Below are 17,640 nucleotides of genomic sequence, written 5' to 3'. Positions count from 1 at the left end.
AGCAAACTCGCAGACAAAGTGCGCGATTGTTTCACTGCACCCGAAGAGTTCACACAATAGACCGTCGGTCACTCCAATAGCAAAGGAATAAGCATTAGAGAAGGGTGCTCCAAGCCGTAGACCGGCCAGCAGGGCAGAGTAATCACGTCGTGATAGGTTTCACCCTGCCCCCCCCCTTCCCCCACACACGCACTCACAGTAACACATTACTGACATCCATGTTAGTCAAACAACTATACATACATTTTTTAATGTGAGTAAAAACATGATTGCTGACTTTTGATGCTCACGACAAGCGCAGCGCGCATTTAGAACAGCTAATGCATTTAACGCACAGTTCTGTTATGTTGCAAATGGAGGGGGCAAGGCTTTGGAGTTGAATTGCAAGCCGCGCTAATGTATAATCAGAAGAGTGGGAGTGCACACATTCAATAGGACGGATTCCCCACAGGAAGCCATTGGAACGCATTCCCAACCAAGAAACTATAAGCCGCAACCAATAAACGATGTATGCCACTCTGCCGCCATGACGTCTCATTTCTCCAACGCTGTCTTGTCATTCCGAAATTGCTCCACTTTTACCCACTTTTACCCACTTAGCTTCTAAGGGTGATCAGCGAAGTAGCAGGGCGCGTTAGTATGACTTCAGTATTAGCAACTGATAGTTATAACTGATGGTATCACTCGGGAGAATTAGCGAGCACGTAAAATATATGCTACAGATGTCACGACGTCCTCATTTTTTTTTTGCAGATTCCATATATCAAAAAAGCAATGTCTATGTCTGCAAAGGAGATATGGTTCTTTGGAAGCTCCTGGAGCGCGCCGGCCTGGATGAAGACTAGCGAAAGTTTAAGCGGGCGAGGAAGGAAGGAAGGAAAACGGGAGAGAGGAAAGACAGGGATGTTAACCAGTTTGGCATAACCGGTATGCTACCCTGTACAGGGGGAAGGGATGGGGGAGATCGAAAGAAGAGTAAAGAAAGAGAGAAAGAGAGGGGAACACACACGCACACACAACGTCACAGCGCAGAGCGGCAGTCTTGTGCGGTATGCGGCATCATTAAAAAGTCTACAGCCGCTCGTGTAAGTCTGTTGTCCTTAGGAATTTGAGCAATGCCTTGGTTGCTTGAACTCTCGATGACTTATCAGGATGACATTGGAGAATCGTGTCTAGTGTCAACGGTCTGTTGTGAAGATGAGCGAGAGCGAATACCAGGGATCGTCTCTGCGCAGCGTAGCGAGGACAGTCGCAGAAGATATGTTGCAAGGTCTCCTCGGTGCCGCAGGCGTCGCAAAGAGCGTTGTCGGCCATCCCTATTCGAAACGAATATGACTTCGTGAAAGCCACTCTTAGCCATAAGCGGCATAGCAGAGTGGCCTCTCTTCGGCGGAGTCCAGATGGTATTTGAAGTCGCCGCAACTCGTTTAGGTGGTGTTGCCGATAGTTTTGGCTTCTTGACGTATTCAGTGTTGAGTGCGAAATATTCTTTGCGATCCTTTGAAGCATGGCAGCAGCATCAGACCTTGAAAGCGGTATAGCCTCTTCCTTGTCTCCTTGCAAAGCTGACCGAGCAGCATTATCGGCATGTTCGTTGCCAAGCACGCCGCAGTGACTTGGCAACCATTGAAATGTCACTTGGTGTCCCTTCTCGAATGACGTATGAATGAGGTGTCTTATCTCGAATACCAGTTGTTCATATGGTCCACGCCGCAGGGCTGACAAGAGAGATTGTAGGGCTGCTTTGGAGTCACTAAAAATTGACCATCGCTGCGGTTGTTCGCGATTGATAACACAAAGTGCAGCGCGAAGAGCTGTCAGTTCAGCAGCCGTTGATGTTGTTGGGTGGTCGGTCTTAAAGCTAACAGTTACACCTTTCGCTGGGACAACTACTGCCCCGGACGAATCACGGATGGTCGTTGAGCCGTCGGTGTAAACATGTATGTGGTCGGTGTATTTCTCGTGCAGTAGAAGCAGAGATAGCTGTTTCAGGACAGGCGATGACAAATCAGATTTTTTCTTGATTCCTGGTACACTGAGATGCACTGCAGGACGAATTAAACACCAAGGTGGAATCGATGGTTTGGATGCGGGGCTGAAGCCTGACGGTAGGTTGGCGGAGTAGCTCCAGATTGTTGCGCAGTATGATGCTAGCGGTCTTTCTGAGGGCAGTGTTGCCAGGTGGTGGTTAGGAGCTCGAGCAAAATGCCTTATGTGAGCTCTCAAGGCTTCTAACGCAATGTGCGTTTGTATTGGTATATCCTTGGCGATGGCAATAGTCGCCTCTGTTGGCGCACATTTGGGCAGACCTAGGCAAACTCTGAGTGCCTGAGCTTGTGCAGCCTGTAGAACGCGAAGATTTGTCTTGCAGGTGTTGGTTAGTACAGGCAGACTATATCTCAGAAACCCAAGAAAGAGTGCTCTGTATAATTCCAACATTGCATCTACTGACATGCCCCAGTTTTTCCCTCCCAGGAACTTGAGCAGCTGGGCAATGGCCGTCAGGCGCTTCTTCAAATAGGCCACGTGTGGGCTCCAATTGAGGTTTCTGTCAATAATTATGCCGAGAAATTTGTAGGTTCTGGCATAAGAAATCGACTGCCCGTCAATAGAAATGGCATATGGTGTCATTGGTTTGCGCGTGAACGCCACCAATGCACATTTCTCCGGGGATATTCTGAGGCCTTGTTTGCTAAGGTAGTGCGCTGTCAATGTTGCAGCCTTTTGAAGTCTCGCACGTATTTGAAGTCGTGTAACGGCTGAGGTCCAGACACATATGTCGTCTGCGTATATAGAGATCTTGATCGTACTTGGCAGGGATTCGACAAGTTGAATGAGTGCGAGATTGAATAGTATGGGACTGAGTACTCCGCCTTGAGGAACGCCTCGGCAGGTATAGCGTAGTGTGGTGGGGCCGTCTTCGGTGGACACAAAGAATGACCTTGCAGACAGGTAGCTACCAATCCATCGAAGAACTCGACCACCAAGGCCAACCACTTCAAGCGCATCGATAATAGCCTCGTGTAGAACATTATCATAGGCGCCTTTCACATCCAAAAACAACGCTGCAGATAGTCGCTTACGTGATCTCTGCTGTTGAACGTACGTAACGAGATCAAGAACATTGTCTATGCATGAACGGTCACGTCGGAAGCCAGCCATAGAGTTTGGATAGATCTTGTAGTGTTCGAGATACCACTCCAGGCGGCCATATATCATTCGTTCCATTATCTTCCCCACGCAGCTGGCCAATGCAATAGGGCGATACGAGGCAAGGTCAAGTGGGGACTTGCCTTGCTTCAGAAGTGGTACTAATCGGCTTGTCTTCCATTCGTCGGGAACGTTGCCCTCTTGCCACGAGTTGTTGTAGAGTCGCAGTAGTTCTCCCCGCGCGGCCTCACCAAGATTGCACAAGGCTCGGTACGATATGCCATCTGGCCCCGGAGATGAAGAACGCCTGCATGAAGTCAGTGCTGCCTCGAGTTCCTCCATTGTAAAAGGAAGGTCCATTCGGCTATCACGGGAACAAGGGATGGCACATCCGGCAACGGGATCTGGACGAACCGCTTGGTCAGCGATCCTCGCGCAAAAATCTTCTGCAACTTCGATGTCTTGTCGCTTTTGAAGGAGTGCCAGCGCCTTGAAGGGAAAGCGCTGTTCAGGATGACAGCGCAAACCACACACCGTCCTCCAGATTTGAGAAAGGGGCTTGCGAGGGTCTAATGTGTGGCAAAACGTTGTCCACCATTGAGAGGCCAATCTGTCCATACGACGCTGGATTTTCTTTTGCATTCGCCTGGCTGTCCTGAGGTCATGTATGGACTTGGTACGCCGATATCGTCGTTCCGCACGACGGCGAAGCGCTCGAAGTCGTTCCAATTCTGTATCGAAATCGTTTCGCTTAGAAGGAATCACGATCGGGCGCGTTGCGTCTTGTATTGTGCTCTTGATTGCTTGCTCTAGCCCAGTGGGCAGGCCCGCTTGGCAAACATTTTCCATATCAGACTGGAAAGTGGTCCAGTTAGTCATTCTGATGGTCTTCTGTAGACAAGACTTGGAGAGCCCTTTGATGTGAAGATAGGTAGGAATGTGATCACTTCCGTGTGTCTCAATGTCCGAGAACCATTTAACACATCTGGTGAAGGAGCTGGAGACGAAAGTAAGATCAAGGCAGCTACCGTACGTCACACCTCGAAGAAACGTTGGGCTGCCATCATTCAGGAGAGAAAGGCCATGATTCGAGGCGAAACTTGCCAATCGTCGTCCTCTTGCGTTTGTCCTTGTGCTTCCCCATGCCAGATGATGCGCATTAAAATCTCCTATAATGACCCATGGAGCAGGACATACAGTCAATATATGTTCTAATCTTCGTGAATTAAAAGTACTCGATGGCGATATATAAACGCCTATTAAAGTAAGCAGGAGTTTGTTCTTTTTAACAGTCAAACACACATACTGATTGTCGTCATCAGGCGCAGTTGGCTGTAGCAAATAAGTGAGTTCACGCCGAACATAAACGATGATTTTGCTGCATGCCCCATTTGTCGAGGACATGACAGCTTCGTACCCCGATAATCTGACAGGTTTCGATATGTTGGGCTCGCAAATGACGATGATGGGGAAACCGTTAGTGTTCACAAATTGACGAAAATCAGAAAGGCGTGATTTGAGCCCTCTCGCATTCCACTGGATGACGGACGCTGTCTTGACTTCCGATCGAAAAGAAGAGTGGTTGGTAGCCATGGCTCTACTCAAGAGATTCAAGCACTGGGCTCAAAGCGTCCAGTACTTTGAGTGCACTCCGTGCAGGCGTTGTCCCCATGTCCAATAACACCTCTCGAATGGCGCCCATGAGGGAACGAAGCATAGAAAACACTTGACGATGTTCCCTAGGTACGTCATCAGCGGCGGGTGAAGTCTCCAGAGGGCGCGTCACCTCCTGAGGTTCCTTGGCAAGTAAGCTGTTCGGAAGCGCAGGCCATTCCTTTGGGGAAAGATTCCTATCCGCTGGTGTCTTTGAGCTGATTGGCCCTTTCGTAGTTTGACTATGTGGTGCCGCATTGGAGTGGGCGCTGTCGTTTCGTGCATGGGCCTTTTTTGAGGTCGAACGATGGCGCCGCCGCCCGCGCCGACGTCGGACTGCTTCGGCAGCCTCTCTGTGGGTCGAGTTATCTCTCGCCATTTGTTTGAGAACAGAACGCTCCTTCTTGATGCGAGGACAGTCTTTCGAAGAGGCAGCGTGAGAGCCATTACAGTTGGCGCACTTCAGAACAGTGGAGCGGCAGGTCTCTTCCGCGTGTGGTTCAGCGCACCGGGGGCACAATAAAGAGTTGGGGCACACGCCCTTGACGTGCCCTAACCTGAAGCACTGATGGCATTGAAGTGGCTTTTGTATGAATGGGCGAACAGGGTGTCGGAAATGCCCAACTTTGACGTGGGATGGTATACAATCCCCCTTGAATATCACTTTTACACACCGTGTCTGACCAAGACGTCGCACTTGCGTGATGACGATGCCCTCATTTGCCGGTTTGATGAGGGTGGGTAGGTCCGCGTTGGGAATTGCAACATCGATGTCGTAAACCACACCGGCTATGGATGTATCGTCCATCGGGATAAAAGGACGCACTTTGATGCCGCCTAGCTCCGTGATTTGCTGAAGTTTTCCGAGCGCACTCACATGGATCACGTCTATAGCAAGGATGTTTTTCCGTGTATTGACTCTAATGTCTTTAATCTCATTGGGCACCGCACATTCTAGATAAGCGGAGAGGGCTTGCCTGTTCAGCAATCGTAGGTTGCCCGATTCTTCCGGCACGAAGATGATGACGTGCGGCCAACGTTCAAGCCTTGGCTTCATAGTCGCTGTACTCGCAGGAGTTGACGGAGTCGCGTTGAAGATCTTTCTCTTCGCCCTTTTGCTCTGGACGGGGATAAAGCCGTCGTCTGATGTGTCATCTCCCGAGACTGAGTACAGTTCGGTGTCCTCGGTGTCACTGAGGAAGCTTCCTCGTTTCCTTGCGGTTGACAGCAGTGATGACTTCTGGCCAGGTGGGCCTCGGGAGGGCTCCACGTCCATGGCCGCAAGACGGGGAGCCGAGGCACCAAAAAAACCGTAGATTTTACAGAAAACGCAGAGAGCACCGAGAGAAGCGATCAGTTATTAGAACACTTCGTCGTCGAAGCGGGCGAGGGTTTCTCAAAGGCGAACCGGGTGGCCTGTACTACAAGACCTGGGCAAAGTACATTGTTAAGTACGCAGCGTTATGGACTCCATGAGCATTTTAGTAAAACTCCTTTCCAAGATACCACGTTACTCTGCGTGCCTTCTAGCTATAGATACATACTACCAGTACGAAATACCGCAGATTCGCAGCACATATCTGTGCCGCATAAGGCGTGTTGTTTTGCATTCTACCCATAATGTACCGCGCGATAAGTTGATGCTTAATTGCAGCATCAAGGAATACTTCGCACTTGTTCACTGGCATGCAGTTTATGAGTGCACGCATGACTGTGTAAAGACGCGCCCTGCACATGCCATGCTTTAAATTCCAAGCATATGGCACCAAAAAATCCGCAAAAAGTGGGTGGGTGCTCGAGCTGACGTCGCTGACATTTCGATAAGTGGAATTTCTTCTCCAAGACTGGAACTGATTAAGCCCAAATCAGTTCCAGCCTTGGAGAAGACAAGTCCACTTGTCGAAACGTCGGCTCGAGCACCCACCCCTTGTTTACGCATTTTTTCATCGCAAGCTTCCATCCTCCCCTTTCTGCCGTTTTTAAGCATAAGGCATGGCATATTCATGTCATATACATGACATATACATGCAGCAGCGCGCTTTCTACGCACTGCCTTGCAGAAACATTGTTGTTGCGAGCGCATCAGAAAAGTACGTTGAAGATCTTTAGAGTTGACTTTTGCAATATCGAATTATTTGATATATCTGATACTTTAAGCGCATAAGCACAACTTTTGGAATTATACAACGACACTCTTCTGCGCACTTACGACGTTATTCTGCGCTAAAACGAGATAAGATAGCTTCATTTAGCGGTCAATGCATGAAAAGTATAATAAACGCACTGTCCATGATTTAAATCGAGCATCGTTCTAAGTGTTTTCCCTATCGTGTACTTTTCAGGTTCGTTCAAGAATACGAGAGACAAGGGATTCCCCTGTGGGGTCTGACGACGCAGAACGAGCCAACGTCTGGCTTCATACCCTTCTATCCCTGGCAGACCATGGGTTTCTCTCCTCAGTCAGAGAGAGACTTTATCAAACTCGATCTGGGACCGGAGTTGGAAAAGGCAGGCTACGGTCCGAACAGACTGAAACTCATGATTCTCGACGACAACCGCATTGCATTGTGGTACTGGGCGAATGTAGGTGCGTTCATGAAACTACTTCGAGGGACGGGAACTGTACGTATAGTTTTCGGGGGCTTTGTCATTTTATAAAAGCGACCCCGAGATTGAATTGGCTCGCTCATAGGCTCATAGTTTAGAGAAACACAAAGTACGAAACACTTATCTCTATTTAAAAAGTAAACAAGCTTTCAATTAATGATCTTTAACTAGCGGACTTGGCATAGTTATTTAGTAGTGCTAGACATGTCCGCCTAGCTCTCTTGGTAAACTTCTTAGGCCCCATAGTGTCATTCTAAACGTTGTGGTTTGGACGTATGTTGCAAAAAACACAAAGGAAGGAAGAGGCACAGCGAACTGCAAATATATAACCAGAAGGTACGAAGCAGAGGTCATAAAGAACTTTAAGCAATGTCACGCACATCGAATACGCTATCATCTCCGACAATTTTCATAAATTCAAGCTTCTCGATCGACTGTGTTAAAGAAAGCCATTGAGGAAATGCATGGATGCCCCTCTAATACCGCATCTAGTGTATCTAATATAGCCTTACCTAATTCCCAGGGCATTGATCAGGATTTCTATACAGCACTATGCAACTTCTAAACTCCGGCTTGCAAACTCCGCTGTGGCAATGTGCAGTCGAATCCTTTCTAAGCCACAACGTACTTTGTAATTAACATCTTGACTTTTGCGCTACGAAAGACGAACACATGAGAGAAGAGACAGGACAGGCGCTACTAACAACAGGTTTATTGCAAAGGTTGCAAAGAAATATATTGCGCAGTGATGCGCAGACGTAGCGAGCGCATATCAAAACAACGCTTATCAGGCTAAGGACATGTGACATCAAAAAACCCAATCTCGCTCTTATACAACAGGCTGCTGCTTTAATAACCGGATAAGGGAACATGCGCCAAATCTAAAGACGGTAGAACGCTGCCCACGTTTCGCCCCACTGACGAAAATGCACATGTGAGCCGATATTTCGTGAGGTCACAATTCTAGGTAGAAGCCGGAACAAATCAGCCCATGAACTCTGGGAGGCGTATCACATAAAGAAAAAAAAGAACTCATTGTGTTAGCGATACGTCCATCTGTCTGTATAAAAGCGAGATTAGATATTTTGATGTCACATTTCCTTAGCCTGATAAGTGTTGTTTTGATATGCGCTCGGTACGTCTGCGCATGGCTGTGCTATTATATATTTCATTGCAACCTTTGCAATAAACCAGTTGTTAGTAGCGCTTGTCCTGTCTCTTCTGTCATGTGTTGGTCTTTCGTAGCGCAAAAATCAAGATGTAAAGTACTCACCAACTCGCCCAACAACAAGTTCTTATTAAGTACCTTGTAATAATCGTTCCGCAGACGATCATTAAAAAAGTCACAATTTCGCCGCAAGGGCGAAGCAATGAGTGCAGTAGCAAGAAATTGGAATGTCACATGAAGAATGGCAAGCAGCTTCAAACTTGCAGCGCACTGCTCAAGCACAAAGAACGCACGAAAATAACACACAGAGGACGAGCGTGAACTAACAACTGCCACAGCTCGACAGTTGCAGCGCGCTGCGCAAACACAAAGAAGGACGCACGAGAAGAACGGTACAGGTATACAAAGGACGAGCGCGAACTGTCACAGATGTCATTTCTTTGTCTTTGAGCAGCGCACTGCAAGTGTCGACTATGCCCAACCAACTAGCACATACTTTGGCTCTTCTAGCTAGCAGCTCACTCCTTTCGCAAAGGCATCCGCTGCAGCGAGCGAAGTTACCTTCGTGCGGTCTATAGCTTCAACGCAAACTTTGAGGCGAAAGCACATGACGCGCAAACTTCTCCCCTCACGAGATAAGCGCGCGAGCACGGGCGACCACGCCCTGTAGGGCAAAGTACAGGTCGGACGTGCGCAGCGCGTATCCCAACTCCTGCAAAACATGAGCGCGGCGACGACCTTTAAAGCTGGGGTGCCTTAATGCGCGCGTCGTCCGCTTTAGGGTGAAGGCATGAGCTGTCTCTACTACGGCGCGGCTGCAATATTCAGGCTCACAACGTCTCACCGCAATCCGAGGGCACCGCTGAAAGACGCGGAACGCTAGCAATATGGCGGTGCGGCGCCATCAGCCCCATTAAAGAGTGGCTACACCCTAAGGGGGGTGTGCAGATTGACGCACCCTACTTAAAAGTGCGCCCTGCGCGCCATTTAACGGGTGATAGTGGACACGCTGAACACGTCAGGGCTTATGAGCTCATAAGCTTTGACAAAGACCGGTCCGCCGATCGAAACCGTCGTCAAATAAAATTAAGATAACCGCAAGTTGTGTCTCTTCTCTCTCTCTCTCTCTCTCATATATATATATATATATATATATATATATATATATATATATATATATATATATATATATATATATATATATATATATACGGTACATTACGCCGACGGCGACTGTAAAAACCCGCCGAGAGGGTCCATGAAATTGCTATCTCAATAATATCAATAACATTTATGTGTTGCAACAGCTTTCATATAATAGGAAGAACAGTGCACTAAAAAAAGACACAAGAAGGCTAAAGCCCTTAGGTCCACAGAACTGCGACAGAACGACAAACGCCCCTCGAGAATAAGTGCCATTATTTTTGCAGTGATAAGGTCGGCTCCCTTTTCTGCAGCGAACTTGTCGATGTACTGGTCCGCAGGTGCTGGGTGACCCTGAAGCAGCGAAATACATCAGTGGGGTTGCTCTACATTGGTACAGGAACCGGGTGATAGGACCTTGGGTCTTGGGCCTTGTGCATAACAGCTATCCTGGAAAGTTCATTCTGCCTTCTGAGGCCTGCACCGGTTACAATGCTAAGTACGGACACAAGGTGATGCTGGGCAGCTGGGAGCGTGCCGGAGGAGTATGCCGCCGACATTATTGAGGTAAGGCTACCTCCTCCGAGAGGTGATACATAGGCAAAACAATAAGGCAATATGGTTGGCATTTAATGAACTTTTCTGGCTGCCCCTGTCAGCTAGGGTAGCCAACAAGAACTCCCTCTCATGAACTTCTCATAATATTTGTGCACACCATTTCCTTCTTCCTGTCGTCATTGTACTTATGCTTCCTCAAACAAATACAAAAGCTTAAACTACGACCTGCTCTGGGCGCATTTACTAATTGCTGTCAATTGTTTGGCTAATTCCCCACTACCACGACGCAAGGGAGGATCTCGAGAGGTTGTACTGATGTTGTTACATTTCATGCCCAACAGTGCGGTTAACTGATGAAATTACCGAGAAATGCACAAGCAAAGATTTAAAAACGACATCGTCTTTGCTAAAGAAAGACATCTACCGCATGGCATAGCGTAAGACTAATTTATCGAATCGTGGCTATTTGCATTAACTCCTACCACTGATACGGCAGTTATCAGCGCCAGCGACTGCCCGGTGTCACCAAGTTCGTTTATGTGGCGTCCCTGGAACATGTTGGTTTAAAGTTAAACCGAAACGCTCTCCCAGTTCACTTAATGAACTAGAACGTAGAACAAAAATCAACTTTTTTCATTTTAACAGTGCACCTTCTAGCCTCAGTGTGAGATTAATGACTTCTACTCAGCGGGGCTTGAGGCTCCTTTATGCGACATACAGCGGCAAACAGAAACAAAAACTGCGCAGGGTGCGTATCATCTCCACTCTAATCAGCCATGTCGTACTCCGGCAACCTTTTTAACAGTGGAGCAGTAAGGCCGCCGTCGGCCCGTGAGCCGCGAACAGAAAATGATCATCATCTTGAACCGGCACGCGCTCTCATCGTCATTCTCTTCATAGTCGTCGTCTTCTTCATTTTCTGCTTCGCTCCCGGAGCATTTCTCCGACGCGGGATGCAATAACCTGATGAGCGAGACGACTACAGATACAGAGAAAAAGAAAGCAAGAAAGAAAGAAAGAGAGAAAGTTTAGGGGAAAAATTCCCTCGTGAGGCGAGATTCGAACCCCCATACCCATGATCCGAAGGCGTCTTAACCACTCGGCTATCCAGGCATGCTAGCAGCGTATAGCATTGACTTGTATAGTATAGTATTTCATTCTATTATTATATCTCTCTATAGCATCGGGGTGGGAAATGGGAGTGAGCTTGAGGAGGATAGAAAGGGGGAGGGGAGAGAGTAAAGAACAGCACAGAATAAAAGAGAAACAGTGAAATAGAGAGAACGAAAGACAGAAATAGAAAGGAGAGAAAGAGAGAGAATCAAAGAAAGAGAGAGAGATAGAGAAAGAGAGAAAGAAATATAAATAAACGGAGACAAAAAAAGACACCCTCAAGAACGCTAAGAGTGAAAAAGAAAGAAATAAGGGAAGAAAGAAAGGAAAAGTTTGCAACAATTACCAAAACATCAACAGCCTGGACTACCTAGGTGCTGATCAGCTCCGCTCTTCAGCACTGCGCCTCCAGTGAAAGCTACGATTTCCCCCCTCGATTTGGCGGCGAAAAACAATGTATTGCTGAATCGCTGATGTAAAAGTTCTTTATATCGATGCGTACAGGACCTTAACCATTGGGCTAGTGGCTGGACGGACTGGAACCTTGCATTGGATACTCAAGGCGGCCCCAATTGGGCTAAAAACTTCGTCGACTCGCCAATCATAGTGAATGCCACTGCTAAGGAGTTCTACAAACAGCCGATGTACTACGCCTTAGGCCACTTCAGGTACTCGTTATGTTCAAGTAATCTTTTGTTATTATTTTTTTCGCTCCATTAGTGTAATTAATCGCTTTGGATCTCACGTGTGTATGAAACAGTAAATTGTGAAGAAAAATTGCTCCTTCATTTTTTTTCAGTAAGTTTCTTCCGAGAGACAGTGTCAGAATTTTCTCGCAGATCACTGGAAAATCACATAACCTCATGTACGGAGCATTCCTGACGCCAGAATCAGCTATCGTTGTGATCGTCCTCAACCGGTCAGTACAACATTTTACTGTACTTTGTTTACTTCCATAAGTTCGCATGTCCCGGAAATTAGTGCCGTAATCAATGCATCGCATATTTGGTCTATTCTGAATACTTTGGGTGTCCCACGTGTGGAATGTGACACTCCGTGAGAGCACTCTATGTTTTCTAGTATTCCCCTACCTCGAATTCCAGCTAGACTATCCTGACAATAGACCACTCTTATATTTCGGTTATTGCTAGCAGTACTTGTTACCAAGTCGTTTGTCTTTGTATCGGAATGTCTGAAGACGCCTTGCGCGAATGACTACGGTAGCAAAAACGTCCTTGTACACGTTTTGTGTTATGGCCATCGCTCTATTGGACAGAAACGATCGTTTGCAATTGCTCTAGCCCAGTGGTTCTCAGCCATGGATGTTTCGGCGACCCGTTGTGGACCGGTAAACGTGATGACAGACCCCTTGCAGTGAGAGAAAAAGGGGGTGATAAAATAAGACAACGTGTAACTTGAAATATGAGCCTTTTATTTCTCCCTGGCAAAGAATGGTCAAAGTAAAGTGCCACGCCATTCGACTTCAACAGGTTGTCAATAAGTTGCGATGTCTGCAGCCACACTCAAACTGTTTCTAGATAGGTTTTTTGTTCAAATATGCAAACCTAGTATGCTCGCGTGCATATGTAGTAGAAAACGGCAACAAAAGCGTTACAGCCATCTCATGGAGAAGGGTAAACATAAGTCAGCTCCACCGCAATGAAAATTTGTGATGCGGTGAAGAGTACCAAAAACCAGAAGGAGCCGCTGTCACGAGACATAGTGTGTCTCCGAAAAACTTTCTTTTTTTTCAAGGATGGGTTTCCCGGACCCTCATTTGAGAAACGCTGCTGTAGCCTGTTTCCATGAAGTATCAATATCAGAGCAAACACCATTTTCAATGTAAAACTCATAAAGCATTGAAGTTGAAGGCAAAGAAGACACACAGCCTTCAAGCTGCACAAACGGCTGTAGTACGTACGTGTTCATTGCCGTGTTTAAGTGATGTGTGGGCACGCGGCTACATGAATGACGAGTTTAAATAAGCGAGTGACATTTATTCGCGCATTTATAGTCGTATACGTTGAGCTTATGCTACAGCTAGTAAATAATCGACGGGCTAATCTTGCAACCGTGCTTACTCCCTATTTATAGAATAGTTCCGGCATTGTCAAGGGTTGTGGGCGCGAGTAGGCAACCACCAATCACGGTGCACAAGCCTCTTGAATCGCTTTCGACAAGTAGCTATACCCTACATTTTGAACGTGGGGGCGCCACTGTCGAGCATGCATCGCAGTTCTGCAAAAAACTAACACTTGTAAGCATCATAGCTCCTGGTTGAATTTGATGTACTATACGAATACTAGAGTTGAGCGAGTTCTCTCAAACGCGATGATTGCCGCTCGAATCGACAGGCGTACTGTCGACGTGTGCTTCTCTAAATAGCGAGTGAGTTGTCAAATTCGCTCCGAGCGAGCGACAACCCGTTCCCGCGGCGCATGCATGATCACCGGTTACGCGAAAAAAAAAAAAGACTTCGCTTATGGAGTTCCTGCTGATTTTCTGAAAAAATTATGCTCTTTCGTTTTTACTTTGCAGAAGTGAGGAAAGAATCACACTCAAGATCAAGGACAAATCTGGTTCTGCAAATATAAGGAGAGTCATCGAAAAACTATCAATAACAACGTTTATTTGGCAACAATAAATGGCATGCCTGGCCTACAACGATCGCTTTTTTTGCTGATCGTTGTTTGCGTATTCCATTGGCGGTAGAAAAGACATGCCAGCGTGGTGGATTTGTATATATGCATCTTCTGCTATCATCTTCGTTCACTGTTTCCTTTTCCTCTCGGTCACCCTTACATATTGTAAGGTCAGATGAAGCCTCAATATCAGATTTCGAGAAGCGGTCGTTGACGCGCGTGGGGATTTCGCATTTCCACAGCACAACTCATTGAACACTTGAACGCTCATTGTTTATTCTGGTCATTGTGGGGTCTGAAAAAGAGCGCCGCTCTCGGAACACACGGAGACAGTCCACGCCGTCGGGCAACAACCCCGTGTAAATTTTAATAACAGCTGCTTTTACACCACGGCGAGCTCGCCTGCCGAATCTGATCCACAACTACTAACACGTTAAGCAACGTTATGCAATGCTAAGCAAATTGTGAGTTCGTTTCGTGCGTCCTCCTTTGTATTTGTCCAGCGCGCTTTAACTGTCGAGCTGTGACAGTTAATTCGCGCTCATCCTGTCTATGTTCGTTCCGTTCGTCCTTTCTGCTTCAGCGGCGCGTTGCAAGTTTCGAGCTGCTTGCCGTTCTTCGCGTGACATTACAACTTGTTGCTATAGCATTCATTCCTTCGCCCTCGGGGCGAAACAATGCACAACAAACGCTCAATTACGTCTGTGAAGACACGTTTTACTTTCGTGCTATACCGATTCCTATGACAGAGGGATCAGCCATGTTTTTTTTTTTTTATCAAGAACTTCCCGTGAAAGAGCTTGTGGGAGGAGATCATGGCACCACCCCTTCGACAATGAAGAGGTGAGCGTGGTAAAGAGCAAAAGAGTACGTATCACAATCATGCGCAAGAAAAGCTCACGAGTCACACATAGTGCTTACTCCTGCTTCAGGAAGTTTGATTAAGCTTGCTCGAAGCTTGCACGCCTTTTAAATATCCTCTCACCGGATTTCAACCACACACGCGGACAGGGGCGTAGCCAGAAATTTTTTTCGGGGGGGGGGGGGGGGGTTCAACCATACGTTATGTATGTTCATGCGTGCGTTTGTATGTGTGCGTGTATATATACGCAAGCAAAACTGAAAATTTTCGGGGGGGGGGGGTTTGAACCCCCCCAACACCCCCCCCCCCTTGGCTACGCCCCTGCACGCGGAGACCGACGTTCTAAGCGTTTTCGCGAACCGACCTTTGTTTTGGTAAAGTTGAAGCACCGTTCGCAAAAATCTCGAACGAGCCCAAGTGCCTAAACTCGAAAAATTAAGGAGAGTTGGCAGATGTAAAAGCTATGAGCTGCACCAGCGATATACCTATCTTGCATGTGTGTTTCTGGCCCATCCTCCTTTCCTGAAAGCCCTGTTAGTCCATGCAAGCACAACGCACTTGCACATAATGGGAGACATCGTTTGAGAATAGTTGAAATGAACCCCCATATCTTTCACTCGGCATTTTAACACGAAAGCGCTTTATGCCAGCGTTCACCAAAGATCGGCACACGTCGTTTCCGTCACAGAATTGGCGTCAGTGAAATGACACGCGGGTAGCTCAGAAGAAAATTGAAAAAAAAAAACGCTGACGTGGCAGGCTGCGGAATCGAAGCTTCGATTCCGCGACATTCGAGCAAAGCAGCGGGACGCGCTGACCATTGCGCCAATAACGCAACCAGGTTCCCAAGTGCGAACATGTAATATACGCTTCCCACTTTAACCGCTTTACTTTAACCGCCCTCTAGGAGCGGAGCAGGCCAGCACTACGCCGAAGCGTTGCGGGAGTGACTCTGCACAGGGCCAGTCATCACTCCGTTCTACCAGCGAGACAAAAGTTGTTTCCATCCATCCACGCGAGCGGGAAGTACAGCGCTTTCACGCGTTTGAGGCACACACTACTAACTGTGCCTCTCGCATTGGTGAATAGGAGCGGGTCGCAAAAACACTGTGGAGTCAACTAAAATGCTCGGCGGAGATGTGGAAGTGTGTGTGTCAACATGGGTGCATACACGTCGAAGATGCCAGCAGCAATACACACTGTGTAAACTGTATTTACACAGCTGCGACTACGTCTATGGCGACCCGTTTCACTCATTATTAGGCTGATGATAACGAATACGTACAGAACAGTGTTGAACAAAAGGGTTAAATCATCAAACGCTTCAGCGGTGAAATCAGGCTCGTAGGTTTTAACAGCGCCTGCTTGAGATTGCTCCTTAGAGGAAGAGAACACGATAACTTATGAAAGACTAAAACGACGTATGAAGACGAAGTAATACACACAGAAAAACGTAAAAACCCCAGGCCGGCGCGGAACACGCAGCGCAGTCACAGCGTAAGCTGGACGAGCGGCCTTATTAAAGCCTACGGTAAGCCTTCTTGGGCGCCTACTTTTCTTTCTTTTTTTTTTGCCGAAGCAAGTTCAAGCATTGGCGTGGCTCTGTGGTAGAATACTTAACTGCAACGCAGAATTACCAGGGTTCGATTCCGGCTTGAACATTGTCTCTTTTTTTCTGTCTCTCATTGCGCGCGATAGAGACTATGGACACCGGCGACGGCAGCAGATACCGCGGATATCGGCTGTTGTTGTGAGCTCATAACAGCTTGCGCTGTAAAACACTACGAAACACAAAACTAAAACTGATGTTTTTTTTTTTCAAATCTATACGTCGGAGGCTACGATCAGATGCAACATCATCACGTTTCTTTAGCTGAGCTTGCGCTGGAGTCAGCCGTCTTCGGCTCATATATGAGTAAGTGCGCCGGGTCGACTCTTTCTCGTGTTATCTTTGCATTCGTGTGACTTTTCCAGTTCATCTGATAAGAAAGGGGGCCCTTGTAGACGACCGTTTCCAAAGCGAATTCAGTGTTCGGGTGTTGGAGACTACGTTTGAAGACAGAGCATCATGAAAAGAAATCTGTTTATTGCCATAGCTATACTTGTGGCCTTTATATCAAGTAAGGATAACGACCTCCCGTGCGTTGAATGGAATGAAGCTTAATTGAAGTTTTGTTAAGCGTGGTGAACCAGACATTTCTGCATTATCCCTTGTTCTCGAAAGTTAGACCGTAAGTCAGTAATAGCTAACTTTGGACGCAAGTCTGTTCTTTGATACACACGCAGAATCCCTCCGTTCAGCTTACACCTTCTCCCCACATCAGCATATCAGCACGGTGAACAGCGCGACTCATTTTTGGGGGAAACAGTCAATGTCCGAATTATGAATTATGTGAACGTGTGTTAAATAATAAGTGTTGTTCATTCCTCACCACAGTTGTAGCTCCAAAATGCCAGCGAAGAGACTATGGCCGAGGCAGCTACGTGTGTGTATGCAACGTGACGTACTGCGACTACATCGGGGATATCGCACCCTTGCAGAATGGATCAGCAGTGGCGTTTGAAAGTACTAAGGCTGGCCTCAGGTTTGCCAAAAGCGTCGTACCTCTTGGGAGGGCACCGGACGACGGTCAGTTTCACTTCACTTCACAATCTTAGACAACATCCGTACATATCGTTTCGTAATGATTCCTTTCCTTCTCGAAATGACATACGTTCTGAAATAAATGTCCCTTTCCGTGTTT

The 17,640-nt window shown here is 47.2% G+C and overlaps 1 pseudogene; it reads left to right on the top strand.

The window, feature by feature from the left end:
• The window catches only part of LOC119385806 (lysosomal acid glucosylceramidase-like), an 18,114-nt pseudogene extending 560 nt beyond the window's left edge, over window positions 1-17,554 (top strand).
• Window positions 17,555-17,640: the final 86 nt, after the last annotated feature.

Source organism: Rhipicephalus sanguineus, chromosome 3 (assembly GCF_013339695.2).
Source record: "Rhipicephalus sanguineus isolate Rsan-2018 chromosome 3, BIME_Rsan_1.4, whole genome shotgun sequence".
Lineage (NCBI taxonomy): Eukaryota > Metazoa > Arthropoda > Arachnida > Ixodida > Ixodidae > Rhipicephalus > Rhipicephalus sanguineus.
The sequence above is the reverse complement of the archived record's forward strand: the minus strand, read 5'-3'. Positions and strand labels throughout refer to the sequence as shown.